The sequence below is a fragment of the Pongo pygmaeus genome, chromosome 2 (assembly GCF_028885625.2).
Source record: "Pongo pygmaeus isolate AG05252 chromosome 2, NHGRI_mPonPyg2-v2.0_pri, whole genome shotgun sequence".
Lineage (NCBI taxonomy): Eukaryota > Metazoa > Chordata > Mammalia > Primates > Hominidae > Pongo > Pongo pygmaeus.
The window spans coordinates 7,451,576-7,472,240 of NC_085930.1; the positions used below are offsets into that span (position 1 = coordinate 7,451,576).

The 20,665-nt window shown below is 34.9% G+C and overlaps 1 protein-coding gene and 1 non-coding gene across 2 annotated transcripts in view; both read right to left on the reverse strand.

The window, feature by feature from the left end:
* HTR1F (5-hydroxytryptamine receptor 1F) overlaps positions 1-20,665 on the reverse strand; it is a 212,043-nt gene that overhangs the window by 83,490 nt on the left and 107,888 nt on the right. The window lies entirely within an intron of this gene.
* On the reverse strand, positions 3,908-4,033 carry LOC129034431 (U6atac minor spliceosomal RNA). Its single transcript, XR_008501908.1, has one exon. It is a non-coding gene; the product is annotated as a U6atac minor spliceosomal RNA (small nuclear RNA).

Consider the following 20,665-nt stretch of genomic DNA (forward strand, 5'->3'; position numbering starts at 1 on the left):
CTCTGTGAGGTCAGGCAAAAATGGCTTGGTAGGGGACCCAGCGAGCTCCCAGGGGTTTTCCTGCTGCCTCCTCTACCCCTGTATTATGCTGGGCTCTCTAAATTGACTCAGCTCCAGGTAAGGTCAAAATCTTCTCTTGTAATCTAGGCCTTCAGCTTCCTGGACAATCTCCCTTTCCCACTTCCACAGTTTGGGCATCACAGTATTTGGGGTGTCTGCCAGGTCCTGCAGGAGCAATCTGCTTCCTTCAGGGGGTCTGTGAATCCTCTCAGGTTTCCTGATTTATTCCTTCAGTCGTTGTGGAGCAAAAATTCATGATGCGAGCCTCCACATGCTGCTCTGTCCGTCCAAGTTGGAGCTGCAATCTAGTCCTGTCTCCTGTCTGCCATGATCCCTGTGATATTTGGTTTTCTGTTCCTGTGTTAGTTTCCTAATAATGGTCTCCAGCTCTACCCATGTTGCTGCAAAGGACATGATCTCATTCTTTTGTATGGCTGCATAGTATTCCATGGTGTATTTATTGTACCACATTTATTTTATCCAATCTGCCATTGATGGGCACTTAGGTTGATTCCATTTTTTTTTTGCTATTGTGAATAGTGGTGCAATGAACGTATGGATACATGTATCTTTATAACATAACAATTTATATTTCTTTGGGTATATATCCAGTAATGGGATTGCTGGGCCAAATGGTATTTCTATTTTTAGGTCTTTGAGGAAATGCCACACGGTCTTTCACGATAGTTGAACTGATTTATACTCCCACCAACAGTGTATAAGTGCTCCTTTTTCTCTGCAACCTCACCAGCATCTGTTATTTTTTCACTTTTTATTAATAGCCATTCTGACTGGTGTTACTGGGTCTCTCATGGTGGTTTTGATTTGCATTTCTGTAATGACCAGTGATGTTGAGCTTTTTTTGGTATCACTGTTGGCCACATGTATGTCTTCTTTTGAAAGGTGTCTGTTAATGCCCTTTGTCCGCTTTTTAATGGGGCTATTTTCTTTCTTTTAATGTTTTTTAGGTTCCTTATAAATGCTTAATATTAGACTTTTGTCAGATGCATGGTTTGCAAAAATTTTCTTCCATTCTGTAGATTGTCTGTTCACTCTGTTGATAGTTTCTTTTGTTGTGCAGAAGCTCTTCAATTTAATTAGCTCCCATTTGTTAATTTTTTCTTTTGTTGCAATTGTTTTGAGGTCTTTATCATAAAATATTTGCCTATTTCTCTGTCCTGAATCATATTGCCTAGGTCGTCTTCCAGGATTTTTATAGTTTTGGGTTTTACATTTAAGTCTTCAATCCATCTTGAGTTGATTTTTGTAGGTGGCATAAGGAAGGGGTCCAATTTCAATTTTCTGCATATGATTAGCCAGTTATCCCAGCGCAATTTATTGAACAGGGAGTCCTTTCCTCATTGCTCATTTTTGTCAGCTTTGTCAAAGATCAGATGATTGTAGGTATGCAGCCTTATTTCTCAGCTCTCCACTCTGTTCCATTGGTCTATGTGTCTGTGTTTGTACTAGTACCATGCTGTTTTGTTACTGTAGCCCTGTAGTGTAGCTTGAAGTTTAGTAGCATGATGCTTCCTGCTTTGTTTTTTTTTTTTTGGCTTAGGATTGCCTGGGCTATTCAGACTCTTTTTTTTTTTTTTTTTTAAACTTTATACGAACTTTTAAATAGTTTATTTTTCTAGTTCTGTGAAGAATGTCATAGGTGGTTTGACAGGAATAGCATTGAATCTGTAAATTGCTTTGATGAGTATGGCCAGTTTAATGATACTGGTTCTTTTTATCCATGAGCATAGAATGTTTTTCCATTTGTTTGTATCATCTCTGATTTCTTTGAGCAGTGTTTTGTAGTTCTAATTGTAGAGATCTTTCACCTCCATGGTTAGCTGTATTCCTGGGTATTTTATCTTTTAGCAAGTCTCATTGTGAATGAGACTGCCTTCCTGATTTGACTTTCATCTTGGCTGTCATTGGTTTATAACAATACTAGTGATTTCTGCACATTAATTTTGTATCCTGAAACTTGGCTAAAGTTTTTTTTTATTAGCTCAAGGAGATTTGTGCTTAGACTATGGGGTTTTCTAGATATAGAATCATGTCATCTGCAAACAGGGATAGTTTGACTTCCTCTCTTCCTATTTGGATGCCATTTATTCTTTCTCTTGTCTGATTGCTCTGGCCAGGACTTACAATACTATGTTGAATAGGAGTGGTGATAGAGGACATTCTTGTCATGCTGATTTTCAAGCAGAATGCTTCCAGCTTTTGCCCATTTGGTATGATGTTGGCTGTGAGTTTGTTACAGATGGCTCTTATTATTTTGAGGTATATTTCTTCGATACCCAGTTTATTGAGGGTTTTTGAACATGAAAGGAAGTTGAAATTTATGGAAAGCCTTTTCTGCATCTACTGAGAGACAATCATAGTTTTCATCTTTAATTCTGTTTATGTGGTTAATCACATTTATTGATTTGTTTATATTGAACAAATCTTGCATTCCAGGGATAAAGCCTACTTGATAGTGGTGGATTAGCTTTTTGATGTGCTGTTGGATGCAATTTGCAAGTATTTTATTGAGGATTTTTGCATCAATATTCATCAAGGATATTGCCTTTTTTGTTATGTCTCTGCCACATTTTGGTATTAGGATAATGCTGGCCTCATATCCGTTCTCGATTTTCTGAAATAGTTTCAGTAGAAATGTTAACCAACTCTTTGTACAACTGGTGCAGTTCTGCTGTGAATCTGTCCGGTCCTGATAGGCTATTTATTACTGATTCAGTTTTGGAGCCTGTTAATTGTCTATACAGGGAATCAATTTCCTTTTGGTTCTGTCTTGGGAGGGTATATATGTCCAGGAATTTATCCATCTCTTCTTGGTTTTCTAGATTGTGTGCACAGAGGTGTTCATAGTAGTCTCTGATGGTTGTTTGTATTTCTGTGTGGTCAGCGGTAACATCCCCTTTGCCATTTCTAACTGTGTTTATTTGGATCTTCTCTTTTTTCTTCTTTATTAGTCTAGCTAGTGGCCTATCTTGTTATTTTTTTCAGAAAAAACCAACTCCTAGATTTGTGGATCTTTTGAGTGTTTATTTTGTGTCTTGATCTCTTTCGATTAAGCTCTGCTTTTGTTTTTTTCCTGTCTTCTGATAGCTTTTTGGTTTGCTTTTGCTTCTCTAGTTCTTTTAGTTGTGATCTTAGGTTGTTAATTTGAGATTATTCTCACTTTTTTGATGTAGGCATTTAGTGCTATAAATTTCCATCTTAATATTGCCTTAGCTGTGTCCCAGAGATTCTGGTATGTTATATTTGTTCTCATTAGTTTCAAAGAACTTCTTGATTTCTGCCTTAATCTCATTATTTACTCAAATGTCATTCAGGAGCAGGTTGTTTAATTTCCATGTATTTGGATGGTTTTAAGCAATTTTTAAAGTATTGATTTCAATTTTTATTGCACTGGAGTCCAAGAGTATGTTCAGCATGATTTCTGTTCTTTTGAATTTGCTGAGGATTGTTTTATGTCTGACTGTGTGTTCCATTTTAGAGTATGGGCCATGCAGTGATGGGAAGAATTTATATTCTGTTGTTTTTGGGTGCAGAGTTCTGTAGAGGTCTATAAGATCCATTTGGTCCAATGTTGAGTTTAGATCCTAAATATCTCTGTTAATTTTCTGCCTCAGTGATCTGTCTAATACTGTCAGTGGAGTGTTGAAGTCTCCCAGTATTATTGTGCGGGAGTCTAAGTCTCTTTGTAGATCTCTAAGAACTTGCTTTAGGAATCTGGGTGCTTCTGTGTTGGGTGCATACATATTTACGATAGGTTTCCTTGTTGACTTGAACCCTTTACTATTATGTAATTGTCTTTTCTGATCTTTGTTGGTTTCAAGTCTGAAAAAAATGATGGTTAGATGCCACAAAATAGGTGGCAATGTCTTAACCATATGTGTCTTGTCATGCCCGAGGGCCTCTTTCATCCTTGTCAAGGAGTATGGTAACCCTTTCTCCTTTCATACAATGCAGGAAAAGTTTCAGGTTGTAATTGGTGCCAAAGAATTTGTGATAAAAAGCTTCCTTAAATTTATGAAGAAAAGAGAGAAGGTATACTTAGGAGAGTAATATCAATATGTATATGAAGAATAAGAAGGGATAAGATTAGATATTTAAACAGTTAAAAGAATATTTAACATAGAAAATTATTACAGACAACATAGGATAGAATTTTGGCAGGAAGTATCATACAGATTGTAGTTAGTCTGTATTAAGAATAGATTAATCTGTTAATCGGTTAATATGTATTAATCAAATAAGAAGAATAAAAGACCATGGAGTATGCTTAAAGAAAACTGGATAGTACACTCTTTTGTCATTTTCCTCTTTCTCCCGCTGAAGACCTACATGCCAGTGTAATGGCTGGAGCATCAGCAGTTCTTAGACCAACTGAGAGACCTTGAAAATAAAGTCATGAATGGAGGAATACAGCAGGAAGGTAGAAGCCTGGATTTCTAAAGACAGTGTGGCGCTGTCAGTTTAGACCTAGATTTCAAGCTTAGCTTCTTCACATAAATGAAAAAATAAACTTCTGTGATGGTTTAGAAAATCTTATTTTTTATTTCTGTTTTATGCAGCTGAACTTATTCTTTCTGGTAAAATTGATTTTGTATCTTGAAGCCCCTTGAATTTCTACAAAGTGTTTGTTACTAGTAGGCTTCTAAAGGGAAAGAGAATGGGAAACTGATTTGATGCACTGTCTTTTCAATGCATATCAGTGAGTTGTTCTGCTTTTATATTAAGCAGAGGAAGCATATTGTGAGCACTTAACGAGTTGACTTTTTTCACCATTAATGGAAGTATGTGTGGTCACGAAGGAAGATTTTGTAATTAGATACTGACCAGAGGTATACCGAAGCACATTGGCTAGCTTATACTGTGCTGACAAACCACGAAAATTTCAGTAGCAACACAACATATTTCTTGCTCACTGTACATGTTCAACATGATTTGACTGGGGATTCTTTTCCATGTAGCCACTCCACACCATATGCTATCTCCTTTGCACAGCAGGGGAAGAATGGGCTAGAGAGTTGGGCACTAGTATTTACCACTGGTGACTCGCATATTCCCTCACATCTCATTTGCTAAAATTAGTTACATGACCATGACTAACTCCAAGAAATGAAGCAGTATAGGCTTCCTCATACACAGAAGTGGGAAAGAACTGGATATTTAAGAAGATTAATTATATCTACTACTCTGATGAAACATAAAATAACCTGTGCAAACACTTTCAATGCACAAATATGTTTTTATCTTTTGTTAAATTAATTTATTTAGAAAGATTTTCCTCTAAAAAGAACAAAATAAACCATTGCCAGATTAGAATTTCCACAAGATTAATCTCTCTTCAGCAGGTGAAAGACACTTTAACTGAGTAGCAAGTTTCTTTAGGAAACAGATGAGCACTAAATATTAAAGATTCACAAACACCCACACAAGTTTATTCATCCATTCATTCTGTAGACACTGATTGAGCATCTGCTAAGTGCGGCTCTGATGAAACCTATTGAAATTAGAATGCAGGGTGCCAGATTTAAAAAGGGGAAATGGACATGACTCTAAATATTTCTAAAATTCTTTCTCTAAATAGAATTTTATTCAAAATACAGAAACTACATTATAATCTCCAAATACATTTACGTTACCAGATAGTTCTTGGAAAATAATTATATTACTATGATTAAAAATACCACAGTGACATTTATCCCAATTGGAAAACATTTAACAGAATATATTTAAGAAAACACATCAGAATCTCTGGGAATAAGGTACTGAGAAGACTTTCCTACCAGCTGACTCTAGCTAGCTGCACACACATTCATAATAATAACTTAGCAATATGGTTGTTTTCCACAAAATAGAAAATTCACTAGTTTTTAATTTAAGTGATATCAATCTACTTCTTTTTGTTTTCTTACATGGTATTTATTGAACTGTTCTACATAAAGTATCACTGTATCAGAATCTCTTATGATAGATTAATAGTAATATAAGGCAACATTTCAAATATCAACTTGAATAAAATCTCTGATGGGAAACTTCTCAATAGATAGGTTGTCAATTATACTTTTATGTTCTATATGGGTTGGTATAACACTTCTGGAAAGATTTGAAAAAGTATTTTTCCAAATTCTGATTATTTTCTTAGGATAGATGACTTGAAATGGAAATATTAGTTCAAATTTATTAGAACATAAATCTAAAAGAATAAATTCAACACATACTTTCAAATTGTTTCCAGACAGAAACTTATACCAATTTGTATTCCAACATATAATCAGTCTACTGATGGCACTTTATTTTGGTTAAAAACTTTATCAAAAGTTATTCTTTCCATGCTATTCCATTGCTTTCATCTTTAGAAGGTACTTCTCCATTCAGAAACCATGTTATTACTTACCTATATTTAATTCTAGTATTATGATTTTGTTTTACTCTATTACCTCCAATCTATTTAAGTAATATTTACTTTATTCCTTTAAGCTGTAGGTTTTTGAGAGCAATGACTTTCCTATATACGTTTTAAACAAGAGTCTGTCTCGTGGTGGATATGGTGTGAACATTTCTAGGATAAATGGGGACTATGGTGGCTTTTACCTTTAGAACATCTCATGCATTTTCTATGCCTGAACATGATTTTTCAACTCGATTTTGTTTTAGACAAAAAGACATTTTTATTTTTTAATGATAAAAACATAGCTATGTTAATTTCATATTTTTTGGTGTGTTTAAATATACATCCAACAAAGGACTAATATCCAGAATCCACAAGGAACTCAAAAAAACAGCAAGAAAAAAACAATCCCTTCAAAAAGTGGGCTAAGGATATGAATAGACAATTCGCAAAAGAAGATATACAAATGGTATCTCATTGTGGTTTTGATTTGCATTTCTCTGATGGCCAGTGATGATGAGCATTTTTTCATGTGTCTTTTGGCTGCATAAATGTCTTCTTTTGAGAAGTGTCTGTTCATATCCTTCGCCCACTTGTTGATGGGGTTGTTTGTTTTTTTCTTGTAAATTTGTTTGAGTTCATTGTAGATTCTGGATATTAGTGCTTTGTCAGATAAGTAGATTGCAAAAATTTTCTCCCATTCTGTAGGTTGCCTGTTCACTCTGATGGTAGTTTCTTTTGCTGTGCAGAAGCTCTTTAGTTTCATTAGATCCCATTTGTCAATTTTGGCTTTTGTTGCCATTGCTTTTGGTGTTTTACATATGAAGTCCTTGCCCATGCCTATGTCCTGAATAGTATTGCCTAGGTTTTCTTCTAGGGTTTTTATGGTTTTAGGTCTAACATTTAAGTCTTTAATCCATATTGAATTAATTTTTGTATAAGGTGTAAGGAAGGGATCCAGTTTCAGCTTTCTACATGTGCCTAGCCAGTTTTCCCAGCACCATTTATTAAATAGGGAATCCTTTCCCCATTTCTTGTTTTTGTCAGGTTTGTCAAAGATCAGGTAGTTGTAGATATGTGGCATTATTTCTGAGGGCTCTGTTCTGTTCCATTGGTCTATATGTCTGTTTTGGTACCAGTACTATGCTGTTTTGGTTACTGTAGCCTGGTAGTATAGTTTGAAGTCAGGTAACATAATGCCTCCAGCTTTGTTCTTTTGGCTTAGTATTGACGTGGCAATGCAGGCTCTTTTTTGGTTCCATATGAAGTTTAAAGTAGTTTTTCCAATTCTGTGAAGAAAGTCATTGGTAGCTTGATGGGGATGGCGTTGAATCTATAAATTACCTTGGGCAGTATGGCCATTTTCACGATATTGATTCTTCCTACCCATGAGCATGGAAAGTTCTTCCATTTGTTTGTATCCTCTTTTATTTCATTGAGCAGTGGTTTGTAGTTCTCCTTGAAGAGGTCCTTCACATCCCTTGTAAGTTGGATTCCTAGGTATTTTATTCTCTTTGAAGCAATTGTGAATGGGAGTTCACTCATGATTTGTCTGTTATTGGTGTATAAGAATGCTTGTGATTTTTGCACATTGATTTTGTATCCTGAGACTTTGCTGAAGTCACTTATCAGCTTAAGGAGATTTTGGGCTGAGATGATGGGGTTTTCTAGATTTACAATCATGTCATCTGCAAACAGGGACAATTTGACTTCCTCTTTTCCTAATTGAATACCCTTTATTTCCTTCTCCTGCCTGACTGCCCTGGCCAGAACTTCCAACACTATGTTGAATAGCAGTGGTGAGAGAGGGCATCCCTGCATACCATCTTACACCAGTTAGAATGGCGATCATTAAAAAGTCAGGGAACAACAGGTGCTGGAGAGGATATGGAGAAATAGGAACACTTTTACACTGTTAGTGGGACTGTAAACTAGTTCAACCATTGTGGAAGTCAGTGTGGTGATTCTTCAGGGATGTAGAACTAGAAATACCATTTGACCCAGCCATCCCATTACTGGGTATATACCCAAAGGATTATAAATCATGCTGCTATAAAGACACATGCACATGTATGTGTATTGCGGCACTATTCACAATAGCAAAGACTTGGAACCAACCCAAATGTCCAAAAATGATAGACTGGATTAAGAAAATGTGGCACATATTCACCATGGAATACTATTCAGCCATAAAAAATGATGAGTTCATGTCCTTTGTAGGGACATGGATGAAACTGGAAACCATCATTCTCAGCAAACTATCACAAGGACAAAAAAGCAAACACCACATGTTCTCACTCATAGGTGGGAATTGAACAATGAGAACACATGGACACAGGAAGGGGAACATTACACACCGGGGCCTGTTGTGGAGTGGAGGAATGGGGGAGGGATAGCATTAGGAGATATATCTAATGTTAAGTGACAAGTTAATGGGTGCAGCACACCAACATGGCACATGTATACATATGTAACAAACCTGCACATTGTGCATATGTACCCTGAAACTTAAAGTATAATTAAAAAAAAAAAGAAGAAAAGAAAAATCACATCTCTGTAACCCAGAGAGGAACAACAAAAAAAAAAGAAGATATACAAATGGCCAATGAACATGAAAAAACACTCAACATCACTAATTATCAGGGAAATACAAATCAAAACCACAATGCAATACCACCTTACTTTTGCAAGAATGACCAATAATAAAAAAAAATAGATGTTGGCATAGATGTGGTAAAAAGGCAACACTTTTACATGTTGGTGGGAATGTAAACTAGTACAACCACTATGAAAAACAGTATGGAGATTCCTTAAAGACCCAAAAGTAGAACTGCCATTTGAGCCAGCAATCCCACTCCTAGGTATCTATCCAGGGGAAAAGAAGTCATTATATAAAAAAGATAGTTGCACATGCATGTTTATAGCGGCACAACTGGCAATTGCAAAAATATGGAAGCAGCCCAAATGCCCATCAATCAATGAGTGGCTAAAGAAAATGTGGTATATATATATATATATATCATGGAATACTACTCAGCCATAAGAAGTAACAAAATAATGGCATTTGCAGCAACCTGGGTGGAACTGGAGACCATTATTCTAAATGAAGTAACTGAGGAATGAAAAGCCAAACATCATATGTTCTTACTTACAAGTGGGAGCTAAGCTATGAGGATGCAAAGGCATAAGAATGATACAATGAACTTTGGGGACCCGGGGGAATGAGTGAGAGGTGGGTGAGGAATAAAAGACTGCACATTGGGTACAGTGTACCCTGCTTGGTTGATGGGTGCGCCAAAATCTCAGAAATCACCACAAAAGAACTTATTCATGTAACCAAATACCACCTGTTACCAAAAGCCTACTGAAATAAAGAAAAAGAAAAAAGTAAAAAAAAAATTTTCATTAGCTACAGTTTAGTTTGGTAGACAGCATTATTTATCAGGAGACTGTCAACAAGAAAAGATTTTTATTTCAAAGTTGAATGTGAGAAAACATTATAAAAATTATTCTCTTTCTTTGTTCTATATGAATTACAGAAATATTTTTGAAAATAGTCATATAATGAGTTGTTCAATCATATTATTTCCACTTTCTTGAAAGTGCTTGCTTTTTACAACACAAACAGTTTGATATCAATACAGATAAAGAAGGGCAGGCAAGTTTCACATAAGGCCTTATACATAAAAAACTTCAATTGAAGTTAGTTTCAGAAGACCAATTTTCAAAAGTTACTCTATATATTGAGTATAGAGTAACTGAATTATATATTGGAACACTTTTTTTCCCAAGTGACAATTTAGCATTTTATTTTGTTTTTTCTCTTTTTACTGTAAAATAATGCACAACACAAAAATGTATAGTTCAATTAATCCTTATAAGGTGAACATTCTTGGAACAATCATCCAGGTCAAGAAATTGAACCTTGCCAGCCATCCTAAAGGCCTGCTTTTTCCTGATCCCAGTTGCCTTCATTTTTCCTCCAACAGGAATCACTGTCTTGACTTAAATCAACATCGTATCTCTGTGTTTCCCTGCAGTTTATCACCCAAATGTTCATTCAGAGGCACCATATTTTAGTCTTCAAACATTCTACTTCAAAGCTTTAAAAAATGTTATCTTTGTGCCAATTTCTCCGAAGAAATATTAGAATGATAGTTTCCATTTTTTTTTTTTTTTTTTTTTTTTGCTAAATAAAGTCTTTAGAAAAGGTTATACCTTTGAGTCCTCCTTGAATGGAATTTACATTGCTCTCACATTCACACAAAACATAGACAAATTGTAATAACATTCTTTAGAAGAAATTCATTTCAAAAAATATGTTTCAAAGACTGTCAGTATTGTCAAAGGGAGTATCCCAACGTTCTACAATTTATTATGATAGCAATTATATCTTTGTGCAGGCTGCACAAAATTTCTCTTGCTACTAACCAACCTATATACTCATGAGGAAAAAGAAAATGTATATATTTTAAAAATTAAGGGGCAGTGAAAATGTCAGTGAAAAAATTCAGGTTTTGAGTAGAGAATTTGGATGAGTCTAAGCCAACAATTACTGTAAACGGCACCAATTTCCTTTTCTTGGTGTTTTTTTTTTAGACAAACTTTTTTTTTTTGTTTGTTTGAGATGGGTTCTCACTCTGTTGCCCAAGCTAGAGTGGCACTGGCGTGATCACAGCTCACTGCAGCCTTGAACTCCTGGGCTCAAGAAATCCTCCTGCTTCAGCTTCCTGAGTAGCTGGGACTACAGACATATACCACCAAGCTCAACTAATTTTTAATTTTTGTTTTCAGAGATGGGGTTTTGCTATGTTGTTCAGGCTGGTTTCAAACTCCTGGCCTCAAGCTATCCTCCCACCTCAGCCTCCCAAGTAGTGGGGGTAATAGGTGTGAGCCACCATACCAGTCCTGGACTAATACTTTCACTGAAGAACAAAACTATATTGAAGAATATGTAATTTATCACTGCACAGCTTTTCTGAATTTTTATAAAGGAAAAATATTATAAATCACCCCTCAGATCAGGCTGTAGGACACTATGAGCAGTCAAAATAATAAGTATCCCTATGTCTCCTTCAAAACATCTTCACTCCAACCTCCACAAAGTGTAACCACTATACGAACTTCCATCGATCTAGATTAGCTTACTGGTATTTGAAAAATGGAATAATGTGATATAATGGGTATGCATTCTATTGCGCTTGGCTTCTTTTGCTCAACATTATGATACTGAGTTTCATATTGTTGCATGCAATAGTAGTTAGTGCTTCCTCTTGTTGTGTAGTATTGTATGATATGACCATACCACAGTTTATTTATTCATTTTATTACTGATGAACATCCAGGTTGTGAGTTTCATATTGTTGCATGCAATAGTAGTTAGTGCTTCTTCTTGTTGTGTAGTATTGTATGATATGACCATACCACAGTTTATTTATTCATTTTATTACTGATGAACATCTGGGTTGTGAGTTTCATATTGTTGCATGCAATAGTAGTTAGTGTTTCTTCTTGCTGTGTAGTATCGTATGGTATGACTATACCACAGTTTATTTATTCATTTTATTACTGATGGACACTTCGGTTGTTTTCAGTTTTTGCTTCATTAAAAATAATGCTGCTAGGAGCCTTCTTCTATTTTTCTTTTGGAGAATATATATATGTACACATTTCTATTGAGAAAATAGAAAGCAATGAAATTGCTTAATGAAAGAGTATTGAGTGTCCCAATTAGCAGATACTGCTAAACAGTTTTCCAATGAATTTAAACCTTTTTACACTCTCGTCAGCAAAGTGTAAGATTTCCACTTGCTTGTCATTGTCGCAAACACTTGGAATTGTCAGCCTCCTAAATTTTAGCTATTTTGTTAAGTGTGCAGTGGTATCTCATTGTGGTTTTAACTTGTCTTTTTCTGAGGATTAATGAGGTTGTAAACTTTTTTAATGCTTATTAGCTACTGCCTATCCTTTTATGTGAAACATTGGTTCAAGTCTTTTCTTCATTTTGTGTTTAACTGGATTTTCTTTTTAGTTTTAGAGCTTTTTGATATATTCTGGATACAAACATTTCATCAGCTAGATGTATTGCAACCATCTTGTAACTATGGCTTAACTTTAACATTCTTAAATAACCGTTTGGTTATTAGAAATTCTTAGCTGTATTCAAGTCCATCTTTATCTTTTTTTCCCTCTTTTTGTCCTGTTTAAAAAACTTTGGCCTACCCCAAGGTCATGAAGTATGTTACCTTCTAGATGCTTTATTGCTATCTTCTTACATTTAGGATTACAATCTATCTGGAATTGACTTTTTTTTCCCATGCTATGGGGTAGGAATCAAGATTAATATTTCTCCCCAATGAAATTAAATTTTTCTGGAGTAATTCATGAAAAGAATAACTTCCCCCTTTGCATAGTGGTAGCATGTTGATTATAAATCAGGTGACTATTTCTGCATATCTTTTTAGGGTCTCTATTTTGTTCTATTGTGCTACTTTCCTGTCCTTACAACACCACTAATCTTAATTACTGCAGTTATATATATTTGATATGTGATCGTTTAAGATGTCTGGTTTTTATTTTTTTATGTATTGTAGTGTATGTTATATATAAATTTTAGAATCCAATTTCCACCTAAATTCAACTGAAATAATTTTGATCAATTTGTGAAAAATTCATATATTTACAATATTGAGGCTAACTATGGTTTATAAAAATTAACATATTTATAATATTGAGGCTTTCTAACTATGGTTTATTACTGCATTTATTCAGATCTTTATCTCAGTAATGTTTGGCAATTATTTTGTAGAGGTCAGGCTGATCTTTTGTTAGATTTAATCCTAAGCATTGGATATTTTTGAAGCTAGTGAAACAGAGCCTAAATAAAATATGTCACTAGAAAAGTCATTCCTGACTGGAAATAGATGATAGAGGAAACTAGATCTCCTCCTACATAAATAGTTATTCTCATAGAATACTAAGTAGAGACCATTTTTTTTCATTTTTGGTGAGTGTATATGTAAACTGTTAATATTAAGGGACAATTATATCTAATACATAATCGCTTAAGCAGTTGGCTTAATTTCATTCTCTACATTTGTCTTAATATTACAAATAGTAGTAATAATAATAGAAAGTTGAAGCCAGAAGTAAGCCCCTTAAGAAGTCTAGAAAATCTCAGGCCACTACTACTTATTGGGTGGCTTGTACAACAGAAATGTATTTTTCTCACTTCTGGAGGCTCGAAGTCCCAGATCAAGGTGTCAGCATGGTTATTTCTTCTAAGAGCTCTCTCCTTGGCTTGCAGATGGCTGTTTTTTTCTGATCTCTTCATGTGGTCTTTCTTCTGTGTGTTGGCGTCCTAATCTCCTCTTCTGATAAGGGCGCCAGTCATACTGGTTTGAGGCCCAGTCTCATGAGTTCAATTTATCTTAGTTACCTCTTCCAAGCCCTTATCTCAAATACAGTCACATCCTGAGGTCCTGGATGTTGGAATAGGTTTCTTGCCATAATTTCAACAAATGATGGGGTATGGAAACAAACTAAAGCAACAGAATCTTTTTCAGATGTTTAATTGAGCCAGTATAATTGTACTCTAAAACAAGGGTGTTATTGTAAAGTAATTGCACTGTTGCAAAGTCACACTTCATACTGTGCTTTTTCTCTTTCCTTCTGTTGGAGTGTCTATCCTAGACCCTTGGATGTCTTTCTCCTCTATGTGTACTATCATGGCATTTCTTACTATGTATATATATATCCTCATGACTTCCAAACTTATCTATTCTGGGATCCTATACATATAAACACAACTATCTACTTAAAATTTCTGCATGGATGTCTAATACGCATCTCAAATGTAACATGTCCAAAAACAAATTTCTGCTCCTTCTTCCAAACCTGCTTCTCTTGTTGTCTTGGTTAGTAGCAACTCTTCCAGATGCTGAGTATAAAACCCTTGGGGACTCTCCTTAACTCCTCTTCTTCTCTTTTGCCTTATATATTTAACACATCAGCAAGTTTTATTGGCTCTAACTTTAAAATATACTCAGAAACAAATTCTCACTGCCACCTCTAGAATCTCTCAAGTCCACTCCCCATTATCTCTTGCACCCAGGCTTATATTATATTCTGCTCATTTTTTTTTCCCTGCTTCCACCCTTACCACCTTCAGTGATAGAGCAGTCAGTCACCCTGCTGAAATGTAAGTCAGATCATGCCCCTCCATTGCTGCAGATCCTCCAATTACTTACCATCTTATTTAAATTAAAGGTTTCTACAATACCTGATTTCCCCAAACTTGTCTGAGTTAATTTCTGACAACTCTTTCCTTCATCCACTCAGCTCCAGCTACATGGGCCTCCTTGCTATTCTCTGAACAGAGACGGAGTGCACTTTTTGATCCTGCTGCCTTAAAAGTTCATTCCAGTATATCCCAATATATCTTTCTATTGCCCCCTTCAGGTCTTTGTTTAAATGGCATCCCATCCACGAGACTTTATCTGACTGTGTTGTTTAAAATTATAACATTATTCTACTCCCTTGCCTCCTTACTTCCTTTTCTTTATATTAATACTACTTATCCCATTGAAAATACTATAAAATGAACTTACTTATTTTGGTTTATATCTGCCTTTCTGCACACATGCCTCCTTACTTCCTTTTCTTCATATTAACACTACTTATCCCATTGAAAACACTATAAAATGAACTTACTTATTTTGGTTTATATCTGCCTTTCTGCACACATGCCTCCTTACTTCCTTTTCTTCATATTAATACTACTTATTCCATTGAAAATACTATAAAATGAACTTAATTATTTTGGTTTATATCTGCCTTTCTGCACACATGTGTAGAGCCTATGTAGATAGTAGTTTTTATTTATTTGACTCATTGATGCATTCCCCACACATAAGATGATAGACTGTGATTTTTGTTTGTTTGTTTGTTTTGAGGCAGAATCTCGCTCTGCCACCCAGGCTGGAGTGCAGTGGCGCAATCTTGGCTCACTGCAACCTCCATCTCTGGTTCAAGCGATTCTCCTGCCTCAGCCTCCCGAGTAGCTGGGATTACAGGCACAAGCCATTATGCCTGTCTAAATTTTTTGTATTTTTAGTACAGACGGGGTTTCACCATGTTGGCCAGGCTGGTCTCTAACTCCTCAACCCAAGTGATTTGCCCACCTCAGCCTCCCATAGCTGGATTACAGGCATGAGTCACCGCACCCAGCCATGATATACTGCCATAATGCAATAATTATATTAGGCTATTTAAAATTACTATGTAAATTATAGAAATTATAAAAGGATTTAGCTTTCCTACAGAGCTTTAATGTTTATAAACATATAAAAGTAACTCCTACATAAATTAAAAGGTATTTAGCTGGTTTCCATGTTATGACAAGTAAAATAAAAAATGAACAAACTAGCTACCAGGAATAGGAAAGTGTGGGAATTTCTAAAAAGCTGTTTTAATGAAAGAATTCTGGTAGTATTTACGATGGCTAAAGAAAAGTGAACCTAAAATATGCCACAGTGTATAAACAAGGCTGATGACATAAAAATACTGAGGATTGTCGTCTTTGTGTCTGAGACTGAGGATATCAGTTGCTTTGGTTTCCTTAATGCATTATTTGGCTTGCCTAGCGTTGTCAAAGGACAGTATTTACTTAAGTTATTTAAATTAATTTTGAGAATGAAAAATTCATAAGGCTGAAATAGGGCCATAGAAGATAAAAATTAGTTCACAGAAAATTTAATGTCAATGCTTACTTCCTGGAGCATGTTAATATATTCTGTGTTTTGTTCCTCATAGCAGAATCTTGTTAAAATTTCAGAACAAAAAAGGAAATAGATTCCTTGTAAAGAGACTGACTGTGTATCTTAGGTAGGAAAAACATACACAAAAGTAAATGTTTTGCCTCAGAAATAACTTGTATAACACTTTCAATATCCAAACATTTACTTTTAAAATACAATTTATATTTCTCTGAGTTGCTTATAAGTAAGCAACATTTCTTATAGGAATAATTTCAGCAAGAAATAACTAAGATGAATAAATAAAATATTATATATATGTAAATCAAAAGCATTAACAAAAACAAATACCCCTTAAGAAAAAAAATATTGGTCAGCTACTGTATCTAACTAGTTATATCTGCTAGCCTAGTATATGGTAGTTACTGAATTTATATTTCTAAATGAAAAAATAAATTCATCCTTCATATAAAATTATTCTTTCTAATTAAACTACAATGTTAGAGAAGAATTGAATCATATTACAGTAACATTATACCTTTATCTTATTAATAGTTAATCTGTTGAGGCATGAATTATGATTTGGTTTTATGACATATGCCAATTTTTTCCTACTCATTCTCTCTTTGCTTAGAAAAAAACATCAGCATGAGCTAAAATAACTTTTAAAGACTAAATGACCTACCCAAGGCCTCAAGAGATTTCATAATTCTGGGCCTTATTTTCTGTATCTGTAAAATAAAAGGCCAGAACTAGAAGACCTAAGATGAATTCCAGGCTGTATCATCCCACAACTCTAAGACTGCACAAATAGCTCACCTGATATAGATCTGTAGTAATCTCACTCAGAGCTCTTATCACACTGTATTGTAATCTGGGTTGTTACTTATTTTTAGCCCATCTTGTTCCTTGGTAATACTGTAATGGGATTTCCACTCTGTCTTACCTACACCCATCCAACTATCCATCTAGTTGTACATGCATCTATTTTTCATCCACCTTTTCATTCATCTAACAATCCACTCATCATCCATCCTTTGATCTATTCATCTGCTCATTCATTCATCAACTAATTACTGATCACTTAATCTGTGCCACAGGCTTACACTGTTGGGAGATGTGTATATAATCCAATTATAACATAGTGAGATAAGTATAATAAACAGGTTGCATAAAATTATATGCATCCCAAAGTTGGTTGGAGATAGATAAGAAAAATTTCCTATAGGAGGTACCGGGAAGAATTTCAGGACACTGTGGGAAGATAGGATGGAAGTGAAGAAATGACGTATGCAGGAGTGTGAAAGAACATGAAAAGTGGATAAAACAAAATTGTTGCTTCTGGGAAAGTCCACATGTGTGCTTTCAAGGAGAGGCGGGAAAGAGGGAGGTCATAAGAATTTAGGCTGGAGAAGTTGGTGTCATCAGATCATGAAGGGTTCTATATGCCATAATGGGTACTATTAAGTTAATGTAAAACCTTCATAGGACAGATGTGAGTTAATAAGCTCAAAACGAATAAGCTAATATTTTCATGGATCACTGTATCCATTAAGAAATTAAAAATGGTTTTTGGTTTTTATTTTCAAACAAAACTGAATAAGCCCTCTTATCTGAAAAGGTTGCACTGATATGTGGCCTGTTTATTGAAGAACTATATTTGACCTTTTTTTTGGATTTCACATATAAATGAGATCATGCAATATTTTCCTTTTTTGTATGTCTGGCTTATTTCACTTAGCATTATGTTTTTTATGTCTATCCATGTTGTAGCAAATGGTATAATCTTCTCCATTTTAAAGGCTGAATTATATATATATATAACATTTATATATATATGTTTATATATTATATAAACAGTTTCCGTAACCATTTGCTCACTGCTCATTGACGGGCACCAGCGTTGTTTCCATATTTTGGCTATTGTGAATAATGTTGCAATGAACACGGGAGCGCAATATTTTTAACAGGTGATAATTTTATTTCCTTTGAATATATATCCAGAAGAGGGATTTCTGGGTCATATGGTAATTCTATTTTTAATATTTTTGAGGAACATTCATATTGTTTTGCATAAGGGCTGCAATAAGCCACATTCCCACCAACAGCATACAAGGGTTCCCTTTTCTCCACACTCTCACCAACATATATCTCTTGTCTTTTTGATAACAGCTATCCTAATGGGTATAGTGGCTTTGGCTTTGATTTATGCTTTCCTGATGATTAGCGATGTTGAGCATCTTTTCATATACCTGTTGGCCATTTTCGCATCTTTGGAGAAATGTCTAAGTCCTTTGTCCATTTTTAATTAGGTTACATATTTTCTTGCTATTGAGTTGCTATATGCATTCTTTATAAATTTTGGATATTAATCCCTTTTCAGATATATGATTTGCAAATACTTTTTCCCAATCTATTGGTCGCTTTTTCACTTTGTTGATTGTTTCCTTTGCTGTGCAGAAGCTTTTCAGTTTGATGTTGTCTCATTAATTTATTTTTGCTCATATACCCTGAGCTTTTGGTGTGATAGTCAGGAAATCACTGCCAAGGCCAGTTAGATAGACCTACTTTTAAGTTAAAATCACTTAGTGTTCTTTCAGCTAATTAATTTGAATAAAGATACACAACATGTTCTATCTTGGGCAACATCATGTAATGATGTGATTATAACTGTCAGGCACAGTGCCTGGCACACATTAGACATTCAGACAAAATAGTAGATGGACTGTATGTCCCTTCTCTGAAGCCTGGTTAGGCTCTAGGCTCCTTTCCACTCTTCAGAAGGAGTCCCAGGCTGCTGCTATGACTATTGGTGTATGCACTGAGCAGGTAAAGCTCTTTTCAGGTAATGTCCCTGAAGTGAGATTGATTGACTGGTAAATAGTCACAGGGGTCCCTGTTGAGCAGCACTGGGAGACAGCAGCATTCAGAGACAAGAAGGCCATCTGTTGTCCCTAGCAATGTCACTCTTTCAAAGTGGGGGAAATCAATGATTCACAACCATTTCTCTTTCCTATTTTATTTTAAAAAGTATTTCTAATTCAACAATAGAGATGATATTTTAAAGCACTCTTCTTATAAATACATCTTTTGGAAGGGCTTCAATTCATTACTACTATAAATCACTTACTCATCACACCACCTGCCAGTGTTTCTCTCTCCCTGCCTGTCTTTTTTTGGTTCCAGAGCTATTAACTCTTATCTTACCTGTATCAAATGTTATGAACGATTAGAAAGATGTCAAAAATTCACCAAAGTCTTAACTTCATTTTAAGGAATTTCTAGAAATGATAAATGCTCACTTAAGAAAAAGTTTTTCTATCTACAACTATGACATATTCACTCATTTAATCTGTCAAATGAGCAATGTGAAGATGATGGTTGAAAACTATGAGGTGCAGAAATCCCTTAAACTCAGTTTCTTTTCTGCTATAACTTGAACTTGCTATTAATCTGGTAAAATCCAAAGATGTATTTTGTATCACGAGGAAATCGTTCCTAATAGTCAAGTGCTTTTGAAGAGAAAGATAATTTAGTATAATATATTCAGATAATATAATACTCAACAGAGAGTTGGTATCCCATCAATATTATTTGTGTGTATATATACACAAATCATATGTGTGTATATATGTATATATAATACAGGTATATGAGCATCTTTTCATATACCTGTTGGCCATTTTTGCATTTTCGGAGAAATGTCTATTCAAGTCCTTTGTCCATTTTTATTGTGTATATTTAATGTGCATTAAATGTGTATTTAATCTGTATAAAGTGTATACATACATATTTACACACATATTATTTCACCTAATTTTCACAAGAATCCATGAGGTAGGGGATTTCCTTCACGTTATTAAGAGAGAAATCAAATAGCTCGGTCAGTGTTATCCACCTAGTAAAAGGCAAACCTACATCTGTGACTTCAAGTCTGTGCTCTTTTCATCACCACTGTCTGAGTAGATACTCCTTCACTTTTTGAATTTTGCAAACTAGTTAACCCCCTTTAATCCTTTAGGACTAATACCAAATTTACTATTTTGCCTTTACAATAATGATAGTAGTAATAATACCATTCACTAACCTTAATCATGAGCCAGGCACCACGCTAACAGTGCTGTATACACTATTATATCCTTTCAAAAACTCCTTGAGGTATTTAAAATGACCAACATTTGTGTAGCCATTCTTACTTGCTAGTGGCTTTTCTCAGTAGTTTTCTCGGCCTATTAACTCTCTTAATCCTCATGTGATTGGTATTATTTTATCCCCATTTTACAGTAAAGGAAACTGAGGTAATAAGGAGACTAAGTTATCTTGGTTAAGATAGCCCAATCAGCAAATGCAGAGATGAGATTCACATCTAGATATTCTGGCTTCAGAGTCCTTGCTTTTTACGTTTATTTTGAAAATAAGGCTGGGCACTCCAGCCTGGGTGACAGAG